Raw genomic sequence first — 21848 nt, forward strand, 5'->3', positions numbered from 1 at the left:
AATGGGAGGAATTAAATCGTGAAGAAGCAGAGTGACCTTAGAGTGCATGTCTACCATTCTGTAAAGGTAGTAGCACAGGTCAATAAAGTGGTTAAGAAGCATATGAAATGCTTTCTTTTATTAGTTGCAGCATAGTATATAAGAGCAGGGAGGTTGTGCTCAAACTGTACAAAACACTAGTTAGACAGTACTGCTTACAGTTGTCATCACCACAATATTGTAAAGATGTGGTTGCCCTGGAGAGAGTACAGAGGTGATAATGCGAGGATGTTGCCAGGATAGGGAAATTTTAACTATAAGGAAAGCTTGAAAAGGATGGGGTTGTTTTCCATAAAACAGAGAAGGCCAATTGAGGTGTATAAAATTATGAAGGTCTTATATAGAGTAAACTATATACGTCTAATCGATATCCTGGATGAGTTGTGCATTTTGACAGCTCCCTGCCTCCAACCTAACAGTAGGAAGATTTCTTGTCACTGGATGACTGAAATGGGCCTGGCCACCTTGCTTCCCATCTTGACAGGCTGTCAGAATATCAGAATCAATGTCAGAATTTTTTTTTGCTTGCTACGAACACTAATGTCTTTACAATAACTGCACTAGTTTTGATTAATTAACAAGTTTAGATTTTACTCTCACCAGTACTGTTTCAATCTTTATATATTTCCCTTTGTCATAGTTTATATTGTTCACTTTACATTTTTAGCTGAAACATCAAGATAGTTCTGGGCACGAGAAAGTTAATGTTGTACAGATCAATTTTCACTCTCCAAACTAAGTGACTTGTTTTTCTGCAACCTGCTGTCAAAAGTAATATGATGCAACAAAACACTTCTTCATTATCTCCTCATGTCTTTACTGTTTTTTAATTCCTTTCTGTGACGAACATTTGAGTTGACTAATAATCTAGAAGTTGCCATCAACACAATATCAATATTCAGAATGTTTGATCAATGTAATATAACTTATACTCGCATTTATAAAATTTATTCAGTACAACTAGAGTTGTATGCTTTGAATTACAGGTGCAAGCTCCATATCATTGTTAATTTAATCAGTGTATCAAAGAAAAACAATGGACTTTTTTATTCATTCACAAGATGAGCACATTGTTGGCTAGGCCGGCATTTATTACCCATCCCTAATGAAAAAGAGCTACAATATGCATTTAATAGTGTTAATTCGCTCTGAGGTTTGCCATGGAAAAAGCACGGTGCACATACGTACCGTCCATTCCCAAATTCACTCCCCCTAGTTGTGTACTTATCCGTAGTACATATAGTAATGCTGTTAACAGAGTATGAAACCATTCATGAGATGTTGCAGTAAATTTTAGTGGCTTAGTAAAATGAAAAAGTTCATTCTGTTGCAGGAAGCATGGAATTAATTTTCCGTAGCTGTGCTATACTGAACTGAAATTTTATAAAACTCTAATTAGAAGCAGCTATAAGCCGTACAAATAATGTATCAGTTATGAGGGGAGTCGGGGGCTACCTGATGCAAGGTTTCACTGAGTGAAGTTTTGACAAGTTTCATCAGTTTTCAGTCAACCCAGAAAATGAATTAATCTTAATCCTTCTGGCCATGATGGACATAAATCAGCCATTTTCCCACTCCTTTTCATTATCCAGTACCACTTGATGACAAACATTTTATGAATAACCATCCAGTACCAATATCTGTGTTAAAATTTGAAGGTAGTTGCTTGGCTGAGGTGTTGATAAGTTGGTAAAACCTGTATAAATATATTGCAGCATGGGCTGACACCTTTCAAAGAGTTTATAGTATGATGCAGAAGCTAAGGAATGGAGAGTGGAACATCCTTGACGCATTAAATATCTAGAGCCTGAAAAAACTGAATGGTACATATGTATCAGTAGGTTATGTCATTGACATGATGGTATTTTTATGGAAGTTTTGGAACAGTCTGATTAGGTATCCAGTGTTTCTAAATGGTGGATGCGAAAGACTTGTGTTCACAGCATAAATTCAGAAATTTTTTTGAGTTGGTTAAGGAAAGAAGAAGAATATATTAGCATTTATTTGATGAGCTCTTATTTATCACGGATTAGAACTTTATCTCCTACAAAAGTGAAAGGAAAATAAATGTTATACCAATTCAAGGATATCAGTGTTTAAATATCTTGACTGCTGACCACCTTAAACCTTCACCTTCCATTTATCTTACTATAACTCCCAACAGGCACAACAAAGTTATCTGAGTGGGTGTGACCATCAAGTCAATGAGCTGTGAGTTAGACTGATTTCAGTGGGAGCTTTTAATCACTGAAACCATTTGTATGGCTAAGTAAAAGCTTTCAGATTGAGACTAGCTTGCAGCTAAATATCTGAGACAGATTGCAAAGCAGTGGAAACACCTGGAGTTTATGTAAGTGCAGAAAGGTGGCAATAGATTGAAAATAGATCCTGTCTTCAATTTTCTTCTTGGGCATGACCACTTTATAAAATGCCACTACAATAATAAAGGTGACTTGTTAGTGTCAGAAGAGCAAGGAATCAAAATTAGTTTGTGTAGTTTTCTCTCTGTCACCGATCCAGTCCGTTGCATTAAAACAAGCCAGAGCCTGTGCTTACCAAGTGCATTATGCAAATTGGGGTGGAGCAGTCATCAAACTGACACCAGTGGTCATGGAAGCCATAAAAAGTTTGACATACTGAGCTCAAGGCTATTGAGTGTAGTAAAGCCTACACAATGTGACTTCTGTTAATGTGGCAATTAGTGGTAATTATAGAACAGGAGGACATAATTGAGAGGAGATTTCTACTGAGCCAGAGTCGGATTCTTCTCAGAGCAGAGGAACTACTAAAAAAAAGGGTCATACGTTTGCTCCATTTTCATGTCATAAATTTGTCAACTTCCGGCACCTGCGTTGCACTGCTACCTCATCTCTGATGCTGACTGACAAACTGTTGTGCTGAAAATTCATTTGGCTAATTTTAGATGTTCCACTGACAGGGTCTATTGTTGTTACAGTCTTCTAGTAGAGAACAGTCAAGAAAAAAATGTTTTTCTTGGAGGCTGATAAAAAGCCTGCTGTCCAAGCGTAAACAGGGAAGCTTTTGGCCCAACTTCAAACAGTAAATCAAGAAAATGAAAATAACTCCCTCTCATTGACAGAACTCATTTGACCACAAATCAAGGCAGCATCTGTGGAGAGAAATCAGAACTTCTGAGGAAGGGTCATTCAACCCAAAACGTTAACTCTGATTTCTCTCCACAGATGCTGCCAGGCCTGCTGATTTTTTCCAGCAATTTCTGTTTTTGTTTCTGAGTTACAACATCTGCATTTTTTAAGTTTTGACGATAAATAAAAGTGTAAGTTCAGAATTCTGCATTAATTGCCACTATACTTGTACAGAAGATCATAAGGAAATGTCTATGATTCACAAAAGTTATGGCATTTTTTTCCTTAAACTCTAAGACGAAGGCTTTTTTAATATTATTGGCTAACATCAGTCGACTTCACCAGTTACCTTGAGTCATTGTGATGTATTTATATGAACACATTTCCTTGATTGTAAAGTACTTGTGCAAGCTCACGTGCCATTCTAGTCACTGGCACAAAGCTTTACAATAAATGTAATAATCTGAAACAATCTTTAGTTTTGTGGAGCTAATTATTCATTTGATATTTGTACTGAACATATCTTAGAAGTTATATCATGCAATATAATTTGCTTTTATTAATATAGATTGCATTCCTCAGGCAGCAAATATTCAAAAATTAATTTTAATGGGATCTTTTTCACAATCTGAGCATCTTTAAGTGATCCAGGAATAAGTGGAAGAGATAACAAGGTGTAGAGCTGGATGAATACAGCAGGCCAAGCAGCATCAGAGGAGCAGGAAAGCTGACGTTTCGGGCCTAAGTGGAAGAGGCTTTTTTGGCATGATGAGGAACTGATACACGAAAGATGGAAGTTATCAAACTCTGGGTCCCTATCTCCAGTGAAGTCACAGGACAAAGATTGATTGATTGATTGATTGATTGTCATGTGTACCAGAATATAGTGAAAAGCTTTGTTTATGCACAGTGCAGGCAGATCATAGTAAGCAAAGGATGTACAAATCAAAAATTTTGAGGTTGCCAATTATATTGTAGTTGGTAATTATCTAATAATCAATTGCTCATTGGAGATTCTTTAACTGTGGGTTTGTTTATTCAAAACAGTAAAGCACACTATAAATTATGAACTTACAGCAGACCAGTGGATTTCTATTTGTGCAACTTGCAGACCCACAGGAAAACTAACTACCAGAAAGAGTCATGACATCCTATGTATACAGCACTTGGAATGCTTAAAGGTGAACATTCTTAAAGGAAAGGTACACAAGAAAAAATCAGAGTTAACGTTTCGGGTGTGGTAACCCTGCCTCAGAACTTCTGAGGCAGGGTTACCAGACCCGAAATGTTAACTCTGATTTTGTCATCACAGATGCTGCCAGACCTGCTGAGCTTTTCCAGCAACTTTATTGTTGTTCCTGATTTACAGCTTCCACAGTTCTTTCGATTTTTATTTAGCATTCTACATGATGTCGTCTATAATGGAATTGGTATGTCACCATTTTAAAACAAAGTAGCATGTGCTAAAATTAAGGAAAACTTGAAATGTAGAAATTGTCATAAAGTGGAAAATAACAGGTGAGTGAACAGTGTAGTCGGCTCACACATTAGCATTAATCTCTCAGCTGTAGATTCAGTTGGAATCTAAATTGGTGAGGTGAAAGTGCTTTTTCTTTGTTCACTTTTTTTCAATTTTTTTGTTCAGATGATTTCTCTGTTAACATTGATTATTGCTGCAGAGCTCAAGCGCTTGTTAATGCAGTATTGCTTCCTCAAAAAGGCCCTGGAAATCTGCAATTGTGCGCAACCTGGCACAACGGCTGGGCTATTTCTGTAATGAGTCTGTTGATGACAGACACTCGTATCACTACAAATGTATCCAGGGCAGCTGGGAATTCCTGACTGGGAATTAAGTGCCAGGGTCTCCCACCCAGGCACAAACATGTCTGGCCATTTTGCAAGGGATTGTATTGAAAACAAATTTTCTTGTGGTGTTCAGACTTCAGCTTATTTCCTAGTCAGCTGTCATATCCAGCCTAATTCAGAAATTACTCTATGATTGAAGCTTCTTACCCATAAGACAACACGGACGTTGCTATTATTATTGGATTGTGTGGAAGCCCACTCACCAAAATGCAATCCCACTAAGGCTGAGACAAGCCATTTCCAGCCGATTCTCATTTCAGTTATGCAGAAATGTTCAGATTTTCAATACCATGCTCTACAATTATACACTGTGAGCTGAATTTTGCCAGAAAATAGCCAAGTGTCAATTTTCGCAGGTTTCTCGGCGATTTTCCCTCCATGAGCCCTAGCAAAATTTCTCACACTACTTTCCAAAACACACTTCATTACTATGCACCATACCTAAATGGTACCCTACTCATCATGTTGAATGGAAGACTTGCCACTACTGGGATCTCCCTGGATTGTGAGTGCCCTATTTAAAACACAAGGTCAGGCGCTATCTGTCCCAAGTTGCCCTGCCCTGGACATGGCACTCCACTTTGCCAACAGGATCTGGAAAGTCCTTTGGTGCAGAGGAAGACTGTCCTCTTACCTCAGGACCAGCAGAGGAGGCCATGCCATGGGATCTACAAGCTTGGTTTGAGGTTCTCACCCAGGTCAATGCTGCTTCCATGATCTGGAGGAGTGCACATAATTCTGCATGAAGATGAAATGATCTTCTGTATTCCACAAGGGCTAAGTACCACCATCTCTTCCCTGCGACCACACACTCACTCAAACTGAATCCGCCTCATTTAAGGTTCATGCTCTAACACTCTCACTATTGCATGCAGCAGCTTCCCTCACTCACTCATACCCACCCAGTCTCCCAAAATTACTAACCTTGCCTGCCCCCTGCACCACCTATTCACGCAGTTGGGAACACCTCCCCACTCTCTCCCATCTGCATCCACACTAACGACCACTTTCAGCTCACTCAATCCCTCCATCTATCTCATTCCAAGAAGAAATGGTCCACAACAAGGTGGAAAGAGCCAACACAGGTGTGTTGTCATCTTGTCACCCCCTACAAAGAGAGGATTCTGACCCTGGCCAGTGAGGACCACAACAATGATGATGCCAAAATAAGCAACAAAGTAAGAATCATTGCCCACTGCTGTGCTGCTCTCCCATTACTGCCACTGTGAAAATGCTCTCAACATGGCCAAAAATCTACCTCTCTCTCACAATGCATGTTCTATCTTTTGTTTCCTATAGGCACCAGTAGAATCTGCGTGGTCTATGCCATCAAGTAAGTGTCCCTGTAAGATATCACCTTTTCCATCTCTGAGGAATAGGTCATAGATCCGTCAGAAGCTGCAAAAGACAAGACTGCCTCCTGCACCCTCAACTAGCTCATATACTGACAGCTCAAGCATATTTGAATCAGATTAAAGTCGTGAGCATATAGTGGTAAGCACATCACTGCCAGGTCTTTGTAGCTGGCCAAAGAAACAACATTCCAAGTTGTTGGCAGTTGGAGAACTGATGAAGACCAGGCACCTGCTCAGTTGCAGGCATGAAAGAATCCCATGCTGTCAGCAACTATCAACTCAATAGAAATGCACAAGCAGATATAGGAGCTGCAGCAGGTTTTTTCAGAGGCACTGACCTGGTTTTCGAAGGTTGGAGGACTCTGCCAACATTGTTTGTGCCAGGTTGCTGTGGCATGTGAACATCTGGTTGACTCCATGGTGGTTGCCATGGAAATCCATGTCTGCTACTTACAGATCTGCACTCCTTCACTCCAGCCACTGAAGCTCAGCACCGATGGCAAGGTAAAAGTTCGTTGGTCATTCTTGATGTCACTTCAGGTCCCCTTCCTCACAAGGAAACAGGGCAGTGTCAGTAGGCACCTACCTGGAGAAGAAACCACATACAGGTGCCCAGAAATCTTTTCCTCTCAGGACACTCCAGAGGTGCCTGGGCCTTCCACCTCCACCCTGCCTGCCACCATCAGCCCTGGGGAAGTTCAGGCTGAGGAGAGTGCACCTGCCTCTGGGCAGCACAGACTGAGCATGTCTGAAACCTTTCACCACAAATGCCCCTGGGGTTGCCCAACCAAAACTCAAAGGCCAAAAGGTTCCATTGTTGGTCAGATTCCCATCACCCGAGCTGTGGAGCCCAAGACTGCAGTAAAACATAGTGAGAGGGAAGGGAAGATGAAGACTCTCTGAAGGCACATGCATAGCACAGGTGAAATTTCATTGTCAATACATTATCATCCCTATAAATATTTGTTCACTTTTCATGATCAGCTATGCGAGCAACTGTCATTATAGCTGCAACTACAAGATTGAAGATACAGAGTCTAGCCATCCTTAGCACTACATGGTGTTTTATGGCCGAAGGTTGAGGTGATCCCTACGCTCCCCACCCAAATCTACAGATTCGCTTCTTGCCTTCCCATCAGCCTTGATTTTCCCCACGTTTGCACCAAACCATTTATTTAACAGTTCATCTCCAAACCTTACCCCTTGAGCCCTTGACATGAGTACATCATGTCATCATGCCAAACCTAGGAGTGCATTGTCCTCTTCATCAAATCCAGGATGGTACTGACTGTCATTAACACCCCCTCCCGTGTTACCCTTTCTCACCCATGCTCTATCATCTCTCCTCACCACCCCCCAAACTTACATTGTGTTGCCATGCTTCAAAGTTGTTATTGCTTCTGTAACCCAGTGCACTACCACCAATCCCCATAAGGAAGTTCCCAGCTTGCCTCCCACAGCACTGACCCCAGATAATTCTCTTTGTCTTTTAGTGGACAAACTCCTCACGACAGGCTATGGCTCCATTCATTGACCAAATTGAATGGACAGCCATGATTGATTTCTGTGCAGCATTCCCTGACTGACTTCTCACAACTCCCAGACAGTTTGCACTGGACCTACAGGGCTAACTGTGGTGCACTCCCCAGACATGAAAGGTACTGACCTCCTGACCCTGACTGTCCCAAGTAGCTAACTGACTGAATCTAACCCCTGGACTGAGACCAATGCTGCCCTTGACTCACTTTGCCAGAACTCCATATCTGAATGCTGTCTCCCATAGCTGAGGACCTTGAGTTAGTCCTTTAGACTTTGAGTCATGGTCATTCAGTTGAAGCACTTGAAGCGCATTTGCTGCTAGCATATAGGGGGAGTGTGAGATTAATATAGCACAGTGACATACAGTAAAATGTCCACTCCCCTGACTCATCACTGTTGACAAACATGACAAGCTGCCAGACATTGTGTGCCTATGCTAAAAGGCAAGTCATGATAGAAGTACCGGGAGCCATTAAACTTTGGCTGAAGGGGAGAAAACGCAAAAAAAGGCAAGACAAGAAAGACAGAGATTCTCTTAGCATTCAAGCAAGCACAAAGTGAGTGAGCAGTAAGAGAGCAAGCAAGGATCCCTGAGGCACAGCCTGGTCCAGTCCATAAATCGGGTTTTGTCCTTGTGTGCAAACTGTTCTGGCAGGAGCATTCCAATGAAAGGTGCTGGTACATTCCATGGTGGAGCATTGAGGTGCAGAACTGTATTGTAAATGGATCACAGATGTGCCATGAATGTTCAGTGAGGCTGGTTAATGCATGACAACATCCATAAATGGGAGTTGCATGCAGTTATTGCCCATGGAGCATGATCTGAATTTTTGGTGACTGCTGTCCAAGATGGAGGACTGGAGGAGCAAGTGGCAAGCTGGAGTTACCAAAGTAACACTCTGACTTTCATGTTGGGAATTGGTGTCATCTAGTTTCTATCTGCTGGGCAGAAACGTGGGAAATTGTATATAAAAGAGGTGTGAGTACTGAGATGCTAATCCATGCAAATGGTTGCAAATAAGCCACTTTCTGCTGACTAGCGAGATTCACTTCTTACAGTTCAACACTGGTTGGAGAATCGGATATTTAGTTCTTGTCATCTAGAATTCCATTACTGTTGATCTTGTAGTATTTTCCCAACTTTCATGTCATTGCTCACAGCATTCAGGAGCTGGGAATGTTCCACCCTGTGTTTTCTCCTTCTTGCTGATATAAGCTTATCATGTAACTGGAATCTTTGAATGACCGAAGAATCCAAGTCTTTTCAGAGATTCAATTGGTCAGTAAGACAGTAAATTTGCTCCACCATTTTTAATTTATTTAGTCAGTGCTTCCAAACCTACCATAAACATGGCAAAATGGGGTTTGGTTGGCTCGATTGGCTGGAGAACTGGTTTGCGATGCAGAGAGAAGCCAATGGTGTGGTTTCAATACCCACACTGGCTGAGGTTACCAGGAAGGACTCACTTTCTCAACCTCTTCATGTCTGAGGCATGGTAACCCTCAGGTTAAACCGCCATCAGTCATCTCTTCCATCTCTCTTATGAAACAGCAGCTCAATAATCTGGTAAAACTCGATAATCTGATAAAACTAAGGGAACTTTACATTTACCTTTATAAGCATCGCAAGCAATACAGACTTTATTGTATTTACTGACTAACAATCATCCCATAAGGAGCTTTTGGTGGATTTGTAAACTTGGGATTTTATTCTTCATTTACTGGGGATTCCATGTGCTCTTTGTATGGTAATTTATGCAAAAATAACAAATTGGTGCATTAAGTGCATTTTGCCCTGCACTGATATCTGCTTTCAAGGACAATTTTTAAACGGATTTTATTTAATTATTTTATTTCTTGTTAATCATTCATTAAGTAGCAGTTAACATGAAACATACAAATTTACGAAAGATTTATTTAACTTTGCATTGCGATAATTTCTTTCTGATAAGACTAACATTGATGTGTCAGACTTCCAATGAATTCTACACAACACATGATGCCTCAGATCTATGCTTGATATGTTGGAGAAGGAAGAACAGCAATAATAGACAAATGCAAACATCAAGAACATATAGTTGTACTTTCTACACATAATCCAGTGTAACTTGAGTACCACCAGCGGTACTCAGTGACAAATAGCGTCTAAAATGGATGCGTCTTTAAAGGTTTTGATCTCAAGCCTGCAATCTTGGAACAGGAAGTAAGAGTAAACAGCACACTCAAGTTCAGTGCTACTTATTGCTTCCAAGCACGAAAAGAAAACATAATTTATAGATTCAGTTTAGAGCTGGATCATTGAGGTAAACAGTCGCTTCCAGTAGCTGTAGGTCAGTAACCAGAGGGTACAGATTTCAGGTAATTAACAAACGAAACAGAGCTGATGTCAGGAAAAGCTTTTTTGTGCCGTGAGTGGTTACTATTTGAACGTACTGCCAAGTGATTTCACTTTCTGATCAAACATTATGCCAAGTTTTTCTTTGGTGTTGTTAACTGCCTGGCTCCAATATTATAATGAACTGTTTGTTCAGAATCCACCAACTTAATCACCAATCCAGGAAACATGGCTGGAGTAATGGAAGGGCCAAGGTGATTGATGAATGTGTCAGCCTAATCCTTTTGAGTAGAATAATGAAAAGCCATCCCTATATATTGCTACTCCAGGAGGTGAAATAAAAAAAAACTGGCTAGCTGAATATGAAATGGTAGCGTACATTCAAATATTTGTGCAGGCTGTTCTGCATACCCATAAGATTATTTAGAAGAATCTTCTTCAGCTCAATGTCAACAATTCAGCTTTTATAGTAGTACAGTAATTTAGAAATATTTGAATTCAGTTTCAACCAATCAAACTCATAGGTTTTGTCTTCTTATTACAGCATTTTCCCCTTAAGAAAAATAATTTCCCATCTGTCCTCATCAATACCCATGAAAAGAAATGTAAATACAACAAGTTCTTATGTTTATTCTCCAATTTCCATGGAATATAATATATGTTTGTCCACTCTCTCAACTCCATCTCTATATTACAAGTGTCCCCCTAGTGAGTTTTAACTGGACTTTCTCTGCTGATTACTTTTACTTCTTGTTCCAAGATTGCAGGCTTAAGAAAAAGAAACTGTAAAGATGCACCCATTTTAGACACTATTTGTCACTGATGATACTGGTGGTACTGATCGGCTGGTGGTACTCAAGTTACACTGGACTATGTCGAGAAAGTACAACTATATGTTCTCAATGTTTATAATTGTCTATTATCGCCGTTGTTCTTTCTCCATACAGAATGCCAAGGTGCAGTGTGGCAGCACTGGCCCTGAGTTCCTACAAATTGCTGGTTCCAGGTGAAGTGTCAAAATCTGCCTACCATGTGTCTCTACTCCTGAACATGCCTGCAACTGTCAAGTCAGCAAGCCATTTCAGGCATATTGCATACTAGCAAGACATCTTAGGCATTTATCTGAAAGGGGGAAGAAAGGCAGCAGAAGTCCAGGAGATCTGTTTACAAGTTAACTATTCCTTCAGTACGTGACCTTTAATGGCTGAAGTGAAGCAACCCTAACAAGACTCAGCAGAAACTGAAAGTTTGTTCAGATTGCAGACCTAGATGGTCCTCTGTATTAATGAAGGATAGCCAGCACAGATTCGTTAAGGGGAAAACATGTTTCACTACCTTTTCTGAATTTTTAATATAATAGAGAAGGTCAAGGAGGTAATGTGCTTGATATGATGTTCATGGATTTCTAAAGGACATTTAATAAAATGCCCCTCACAGGTACGGCAGCAAAGTGAAGCCCAAGGAAGATAAGGGATGGTGGACACATAGATACAAAGCTGGCTGAGTTACAGTAGACAAACAGATGTGGTAAACAGTTATCTTTCAACCGGAGAAAGATATTTGGTGGATTCCACCGGTGTTGGTACTAGAACCACTGTTTTTCTTGATAAATCTTAATGATCTAAACTTGGGTGCATCTTTCCAAAATATTCAGATGACACAAAACTTAAAAGTATTGTGTATTGTGAGGACGATGGTGGCACAACAGGCTTCAAGGACATGGCTGGTGATATGGGTGGACGTATGACAGATAAAATTTAATGAAGAGATTTTTTCACTGGTGTGTAGGATGTTGAGAAGAGATCTTATAGAAGGTTATAAAATAATAAGCGCTATAGATAGAGTTAATGGTAGTTATCTTTTCCCTAAGATGGGGGAAGAGAGAAAGGATAAAGATTTTAAAAAGACATGAGGGGTATTTTTTTTTTACACAGAGAGTGGTTCGCATGTGGAATTAACTTCCTGAGGAAGTAGTGGACGTGAGGACAATTATAATGTTGAAAAGAAATTTGGATAAATACATGAATAGGAAAGATTTGGAGGGATATGGGACAGGAGCAGACAGGTGGGACTAGTTTAGGTTGGAATTATGTTTGGCATGGACTGCTTGGACTGAAGGGTCTGTTTCCGTGCTATATGACTGTAGGTGTGAGTTGCTGCATTTTGGGGGCAAGAATGAGGACACACAATACAAAATGAATTCTGCAATCCTAAAGGAAGTACAAGAACAGAGAAAACTGGGAATATATGTTCATAATACATTACAAATGGCAAGACTGTTTGAGAAAGTGATTACAAATGCGTATGGGATCCCAAGCTTTACAAATACAAGCAACGAGTACAAAAGCAAGGAAGTTACAATGACTCTTCATTAAACACTGGTTCAGCATCATCTAGAGTATTGTGCTCAACTTTATGCATTGCTCCTAAGAGTGATGTGAACACTTCTGACAGGGTGCAGAGGATTCTAGGAACAGTAGATAGGGCAACACTGTTCCCATTGGAAGAAGCTTCTAGAACCAAAGGATACTGATTGTTGTGATATCCATAGAGACTGATAATTTACAATGGTAATTGAATTTCAGTGATCAATTGAAGAAATCACATGACAATATTTCAAGTTTTAACTGTAACAAGTTAAAAATGACATTGACCATACACTATTTCAGTAGGCAAGTTACACATTAACCTATAGAAAAGTATCCCTATTTAACTTTCAACAAGTGAACCCTCCCACAGTTATCCTTTGTACTGTCCCTTAAGTGAGCCAGTGTAGGAACCAGTTCAAGCTATTCTCAGCTTCTGATGGTGTGCTTGCTCCTTTTTCCTCTTCCAGATGCTGAAAATACTCAGCAAGTTAGGCAGCAGTGTGGAGAGAAGAACAGAGTTACATTTCAGCTGAAAAACCTTAGCGATGAACATGTTTCATCTCTAAATCTGCTCATTTCTAATATCTTCCAAAATATTTTTCTTCCCTTTTCTTCTGAAACTGGCTGAAGAAATTCCTTTCCATCTCAATTCTAAACTGTTGTCCCTTCACTCTGAGGCTGTGCCCTGAGTCCTAGTCTCTCCTACCGATGGAAACATCTCCATGTTCACTCTATCCAGGCCTCTCAGTATCCTATAGATTTCAATCAGATTCCCCCTTATTCTGCTAAACTCCATTGAATATAGACCTAGAGTCCTCAACTGCTCCTCATATGACAAACCCTTAATCCCTGGGATCATTCTTGTAAACCTCCTCTGGACGCTCTCCAATGAAGCTGGTTTGTGCCAATATATCAATTTATCCCAAGTATTACAGACTATTTGATCAAGTGAGATGTGAGAACTAGCCCTGTTCCTCTGTGCACACAATATTGACAAAATCAAACTTTTCAGCAGGTGCTATTGATGGCAAACAAGAGTAGGAATTTGATTTTTCTCCTCCCATTGACTGATTTCAGCTAAATCAGGAACCTAACTGGTGACCCATTTGATCTGCACAGATCAGTGCAATATCAGTTGATGCATTTACACACTGCACCATTGAGACATAAATAAATATATCCACTTTGAGGATGTTATGTATGCCGTATATTTTTTTTACTTCAGTTTTCTATCATAATGTAAAATTCATGAATTTTCTTTGTCTCTGTGTGGCATATTATTACACTGGAACCAAAGTATGAAATATGCTGACAAAAAGTGTGAACAAGCGCATCTGAAATGTATCTCTGTACACTGTGTTTGGAAGAAAAGTTGGCCTTTATCTGGAATTGCTTTTTCTATCATTTGAGTGTTAGAAATCGTAATTACGTTGCTTAATTGATTTTTACTATCCACACACTGAAGGAGGAATAAATTATGTGGATAGGTGGAAGGTTTATTTTCACGATATGCTGTCCTCCATATCAGTAACAAATTATGGGCATACTTTGGTGCTGTTGACTTATTTAGCTCCAGTGGGAGCTAGATTAATCAGTTTTAAATAAATTAACTGTAATTGCCTGCAGCCCCTAACAAGCTCGTGGAATATTGAGATTTAAGCAAATTCATCAAAAATTAGAAGACTGTACACTTACCTTAAAGTGGAAAAATTATAGATGCGCCACAACGCTTGCCCTGTGTTTACTTGTTTAAAATGCTGTATTTGTCAGGCAGAAGTGCATAAAAGAAGAAAAGCCCACTTTTACTCAGTGGTATGAGCCCTATGTGCTTACTTATTCACTTCTGTATTACCACACAAGAAAAACTTTGGTTTGTGTTTGGGTTGATAATTAGTATTTACAGAAATGGAAGAGACATTACATTCTACCTATCACTGAGGCTACTCCTGTGAGTGCCATAAGTACCAATTTGGGTCAAGCTACCCCAATATCCATAATTTGAATTTTAAAGTTAAATTTGAGATTATATTTTAGAATCATAGAATTCCTACAGTGTGGAAGCAGGCCATTTGGCCTATTGAGTCCACACTGACCCTCCGGAGACTATCCCATTCAGACTGACCCCCGACTCTATCCCTGTAACCCTGCATTACCATGGTTAATCCACCTAGCCTGGAACCTTTGGGCAATTTAGCATGGCCAGTCCTGCTAACATGCACCTCTTTGGACTGTAGGAGGAAATCGGAGCATATGGAGGAAATCCACGCAGACACAGGGAGAACATGCAAACTCCACACAGACAGTTGCCTGAGGGTGGAATCGAACCCGGGTCCTTGGCACCGTGAGGCAGCAGTGCCAACCACTGAGCCATTATGTCACTTTAGCTTGAAAAGTAGATTGTGATCAATAAATTGGAATTTGTACAAATTTTGAAAATTTTGAGTGGATCATTTTGACAATATTTGTTGAGATTTTGGTAAGTATTTTAATCTGTCACTATACTTTAAGCTTTCTTAGTTTGCGAAATGAAGGCTGGATTGTTTGAGACTGATACCGAAAACATTTATACTGGTAAGTATCAACAATGAAAATGGAAAGTTATTGGTAGTTAACTGAATAGGGCAAAATTTGACAATATCCACTCCTATTCCAGGCTAAGTTATGATGTCCTACTAGCTAGGTGCTTGCCACATTACACCTTCCTTTCTTGCCTGGACTCCACATTCCATCAGCTTCAAATTTTGACCCTATAATGTTAAAGGAATATTTACTGTATTTTTAAACCAAGAGGAACAGGATTGTGCAGATTGCATTCTTGTACCCTGGAGATTCACTTGTATCTATTACATCTTCTAAACAATCACAGTTGTAGTTGGGATCTCTGTTCAGCAAAAACATTGGTCATCCTCAACAACAAAAACAAAGCTGCTGGAAAAGCTCAGCACATCTGGCAGCATCTGTGAAGAAAAAAACAGAGTTAAGGTTTCGGGTCCAGTGACCCTTCCTCAGAACTGATGGTGGCTGGGAAAACGTCAGTTTATATGCAGAAGAAAGAGAGGGAGATGGGGTAGGGAGTAAACAATATAATAGAGAAACGGGTTTTAGCAAATACTTGATCAAACACCAGGAGTGACAGTGAAATTAAAGTCAGTGGGCAAGAAGAAAGATTGGAACGGAAATCCCGTCGGAGAGAGGAGCAGAACTTTTTCAAGGTGGGCATGCCTAAAAGAGATGTGGCAGTGAGTTAAATACTAAATAAAAACCGAAAGAACTGCGGATGCTGTGAATCAGGAACAAAAACAAAGTTGCTGGAAAAGCTCAGCGGGTCTGGCAGCATCAGTGTAGGCATGCCCACCTTGAAGAAGTTCTGCTCCTCTCTCCGACGGGATTTCCGTTCCAATCTTTCTTCTTGCCCACTGATGTTAATTTCACTGTCACTCCTGGTATTTGACCAAGTACTTACTAAAACTCGTTTCTCGATCCTATCGTTTACTTCCTACCCCACCCCCTTCCTATTTTCTGCATATAAACTGACGTTTTCCCAGCCACCATCAGTTCTGAGGAAGGGTCACTGGACCCGAAACATTAACTCTGTTTTTTCCTTCACAGGTGCTGCCAGACCTGCTCAGCTTTTCCAGCAACTCCTGTGTTTGTTCCTGATTCACAGCATCCTCAGTTCTTTCGGTTTTTACATTGGTTATCCTGTTTAGTTAACTGACAGCTGAACTTAATCTGTAGCTTCCAGCCTTTCAATTCAAAGCAAGTTTTGGGGAAATTAAGACCATAATAAGACCAGCTGCTTAATGTAACCATATATTTAGTTTGCATGTTAGCAGTTGTACAAGGGCTTTCAGACCTGGGAGCAACCTTGTGATGTCACGGAGCTCATGTTTACTGTCCATTAGTAGTACAATATAGGCAAAGATATATAGAAAGAAAAGATAAAAATGTACAGAAAGGTTGTGAAATAGGTCAATTAGCATTAGACTGTAGAGCTCATGAATCTCAATAATCTTACAGTATGATCAAATGCCTCGTGTATCTCTGAACACCATGTATTGTAGTATTTAGTTTTAATATGTAACCAAAGGTATTTTAAGAGAACTCATGTCTGAGGTCTGTTCTTGGCCGTCCTTCTCCTTGACCAGCCTGCCTCGAATGCCAGCTCATCGATGTGGACGTAAAACTGCACAACACAAGATTAGGTTCATTGCTTCCATTGTTCCGGCAAATCTGAAAATGACCCTGAGATTAGAATGTTGCTAACCGTCTTCTTATTTCTGATTCCCAATTATGATGATTCATCTCCAATATCCTCACAGGGACTAAGACCTATGATGACCAGCTTTTTATCCACATCAGCTGCTCAGTGATGTTAAACCGCAATACTTTGAAAGATTTTCAATTGAGGATTTTTAAAATGGCTGAGCAAAGGTGTCCTTTTCTCCAATAGTTTTACCATTTGTATCAAAATGAGATTGGATCCAGGACAAACCGCTCTGGTTATGAATTATTTCCAAATATATACTCTTAGATTGTGATTTTGTTGATAATGACATTCCTGACTTTCAGGAATGTATTTTGAAGATTTGAATTTGATGCCAACTAAACTGGCAATCAATCCATGGGGTGTTGAACCACAGAAATTATGTCACATAGCCATTTTATAGGTGCAATAGGCAGTAATGAAAGAAAAGTAATAGACCGGGCAATGTTACAGAGGTGGAAACAAGATGGCTTGACATTGCATGTGATGCTTAAAGGATAGTTTGAAACACCAAGGTTCTACCTGTGACAGTGACTAAGAAGGAAGTGTAGTAAGTAGCAAGAGCAATGTAGTTAGCTGAGGCAAAAGGTGATAAGTTATCCTGTTTTTGTACTGGCTGAACCTAGAAGATGTGAAGAGGTGACAGAGAAGCAATCCATAATATCATTTTTAAAAACTTTTTTGATATCATTTTAAATAGAATTGAATCCTCTTAGGTTATAGCAGTAATTTTATTTATTTTGGTACCCAGTACTGGGCACAAACATATGATAAATGACCATCCAATATGATTTGCTTTAGCTTTAGGGCAGAAAATAATTCTAATGTGGATGTAAAACTTGGGATGGAATCAGGAAATGAAACTGAATGCCCCAAAGGCCTTTTCATATAAGAAATGTCTCCCCCTTCAGAAAGAAATTCATCATCATCTGTGGAAATGTTTGCATAATTGTGTTGATGGTGTTTATGTTTCTTGACTTCGTTGTTTCTGGTTCAGTGCATTGGCACAAATGGGTGTAAAAGAGGAAGAAATGTACCTGCTAGGGAGAAGTCCATTAAATTTATATCGTGTATATGTAGACGCCCATGTGACACTTTATATCCAATGTTTTTCTAACACTTAAATGATCTGAAATAGTTTGTAAACTACACTTGTTACTACTTGTTCCTACCATTTCAAAACTATCTGCACAAATGAATCATCTTTGATGCTATTCAGTTAATTACTGACTTTATTATTTGCAGTTTTTATCTTGACTTTAAAACACATCCTTTACTGAACATTAGCGCTCAGATAAAAAAAAAAGTCCAAGCACTGGATATTACATGCCCTTGCTGGGTACATTTTCAGTGGAGAGATAGCTAGCACATAAAATAGGGAGGGTGCTCAGACCACCACTTACCCACTCAATCCTGATTTCACCCCCATAATGCAGAGGCTGGGCAGTGCCAAAATCAATAGTCAAACAACCATATTCAAATTATTGATTAAGGGTCAACTGAATTTGTCAAAAGCTCAATTGAGACTAATATTACTCAGTCCATGCCATAACATCATTGGCATGGGCAGGCAGCCAGGAGTGGGCAGCCCATTTTTTCTTACAAGATTTTAGATGGCAGCATGTTATAACTTTGGTGCAGGCTTTCCTTCAGGGATCCTACCACTTCCCCACCTCCCCACCCGCACCTCTAATTTTCTCCAAGAGAAACATCAAGTGCCTTACCTATATGTTAAATTTAGAAGAAATACATAATCCCTCCTGTGTTGTAACTTGGATCATAAATCCTTGGATAGGATAAGTATCTTTCAGTATCCAATTACCTTTCTTAAAGAATTAAAGTGAGCATTGGAAATTTAAGACTTCCTGCATCTTTTCCCAGCGAATCAGACTTGGTTTTGTACTTCAGCTAACTCAAGTCACTCTATTTTGACCAGCTTCTGTTCTCAACCATCAATGATGTTCCATAATTAAACTTGTAGAAATTTCTTGAAACTTCTTCACATCCTTTCTTGTTCCACTGTTGTAATATTTTGGAAAGTGGAGCAGTCTCTCCAATCTTTCAGCAAAGTTTCATTGGCAAAGCAGGATTTGGCCTGAGGAAAACCTGGGCCCCTCTCACCTGGTTCTACTATTTTTGTTTTATTCCAAATTGCATTTCATCAGGCTCCCAAGTTAGGTACAAGTATACCTTTAACATTTTTTTTAAAAAATGGGCTGAATGATTTGGGATTGTAAGTCTATGCAGTTCATTTAAACCAAACACAATGGAAAGTTATGTTTTGTGAGCCACCACAGAAATGAAGCAGAGACAATCTGAGATGTATAGTATTCCAGATATTCTCTAGTGATACCTTATGAAGAGTGGGAAGATATTTTGCAGGATATTACCACAGCAGAATAAACATGCTGTGTGGAAGGCAGAGGTTAAAGTAAGAGTTTTGTGCACTGATGGTGATGATTATGCTTATTTTTTACATCGGAAGTTGCCTCTACAATCTTCTCGTCATAAGGATCAATTCATTCTTTCTTCAGAAACGCATTCACTTATGTCAAAACTTATTTTTCTGCCTATTTCAATGGTTCTCCTTCCTGATTCAGCAAATCTATTATCAGCTTATGGACAGAATAGTATCTCCTAAATTAATATGTTTACTTCTTCGACTGGGTACTTAAAGACTTTACCATAGTCAATAATTGTACTAGATTAATTGCAAATTGCCTTTATAATCTTGAAAGCCTTGGTGAGTTCATTTCAAAGTCTTCTTTATCAAAGAAACATGCATTAGTTCCTTAACTTTTCTTCACTGCTTGGGAAATGCCCAATAACCAGAATCATTTTTATTGCCTGTTCTATTTCCCTCAGAAATTGACATGAGTGTAATATAATAGGTTAGTTGCAGTTATGATCCATACATCTGCAGAGTGAGTAATGTTCAACCCCTCTGCCTAGAGTGGACTTGAACAATTCCGTAAGAGAAAAGATGGTAAGCACAAAGACCTGCTGCTGTTGGTTCCTTGTAAACTGGGAAATCAGTCTTCACAGTGTGAAAGCAAGCCATTCAGCCCATTGAGTCCACATCAACACTGCAAAGAGCATTCTACCCAGAGCAAACCTATTCCTGTAACTCTGCATTTCCCCATCACTAATCTACCTAGCCTACAAATCCCTGGACAAATAATGGGCAATTTAGTACGGCCTATCCACCTAACCTGCACGTCTTGAACTATGGAAGGAAACCAGGGCACCCAGAGGAAACCCACAAGGACACGGGGTGAATGTACAAATTCCACACAGAAAATTGTCAAGGGTGGAATCAAACCTGAGTCTCTGGCACTGCGAGGCAGCAGTGCTAACCATTGAGCCATTGTATCTTTGTGATTTTCTTGAATTATTTAAAGTTTTATAGTATTTATAACCTACTATTTATTTATATTTCTCTTGCTGACAATCAAATTTTTAAAAAATCAATGCTGATAAGGTCTGGAGTTTTCTCAGTCATAAATCATAAATGTTATATACTTATTACATGAAAAGCAGAGAACGAAAAAATACATATATATCCAACAAACAGTTTTATATTTTAGGCTGTATTGACAGACCCCTCAGGCTGGTCTGCCTTTTACTAATAAATGTTTACCTTTTTTGTATGCTCCTAAAGGGAATTAAAAGCTCTTGGAATATAGTACTTGAGGCTGTGAAGAAAAAAATGTTAGACTTCTAAGTGAATGTTATAGGATTCCAAAATGAATCCAATTTAAAATATGAAAAATCACCATGCCTCATGTAGAGTACTCTCTTCAGTACAAAAAAGTGTTTGCATTCGTGGACTATGAGAACTCCTGGACTTTTTTAAGCTCGAACCTGTGTCTGTTTTGAACAACGTAGTGACCATAGTCTGTTGAAGTCTGCTTGTGACGCCTGCAGGAGGAAGACATAATTTGCATGAATGTGATTCTGTTCAGGGAAACAAAAACAGGTTAAGTGAATGGTGGAAATAAATTGGAAGAAAAATGTTTTCTTTTGACTTGTCATTATTGATTGCTTCTTCATCAAAAGCCATTTAAATTAGAATTAAAGTATCCCTAATATTGGTACAAACGTAAAGCATGTGAAGGTAGTAAACAAGAGAGATGCTAAAGGCCGCATGTGATCTGATAATGACTCAAAATTGGTGAACCATAGTAAATCATATTGGTAGAATGTAAGATGAATATAAGTAAAGAAGTGACTTGCATGGATCAATATGAGACTAACTGCATTAAAAAGAAAATTCCAAGGAGTTGAGAGACATAGTGGGTAGGTAAAAATGGAGATTAGAGGAGCCAAAAAGGTAATACAAAATATAAATAATGTGAAAGGAAACACATGTAAGGATATTGTTTTAATCCTGATATGAGGATATTTAAAGAGAGATGAGGGAACCTGAGGAACAGAAAGGAAAAATCTTCCTGGAGAAGTATCTAAACATTCTAATCAGGTTTTACAAATGGCAATGAAACCTGATCACAATATTTCAAACTTCCTCAATAATAGTCCACCAGTTATCTGACACCAGCTGTGGGCAAGCTTTGTGATCCTCATAATTGAAGATAAAATTCGTAGACATTTAGACACAGTAGGTTTTCAAGGAAAATTAACACAGATATGTTAAAGGCAAGTCAGTTTTGACAATTTATTTTTAAGAAATGACTGATTATATAAAGAAAAGTATGCAGTAGGCACATGCATTGATTTTCAAGAGATTGTTGCTAAAATATTCACTTAGGAGATGTGTTGCAAAAATATAGGCAGAGGAAATGTAGCAGCCGAGTGAGATCAGAGAAGTTAGGTATAAAGTTCAGCAGCCGAGGATTCAAGCTATCCACCATTGACAGTAACAGCAGTTTATACTATCTACAAGCTGCACTGCAGAAATGACCAAGATTCCTTAGACCTTCCAAACCCACAACTACTCCCGTTTTGAGGGAC

Source organism: Rhincodon typus, chromosome 20 (assembly GCF_021869965.1).
Source record: "Rhincodon typus isolate 14 chromosome 20, sRhiTyp1.1, whole genome shotgun sequence".
Classification (NCBI taxonomy): domain Eukaryota; kingdom Metazoa; phylum Chordata; class Chondrichthyes; order Orectolobiformes; family Rhincodontidae; genus Rhincodon; species Rhincodon typus.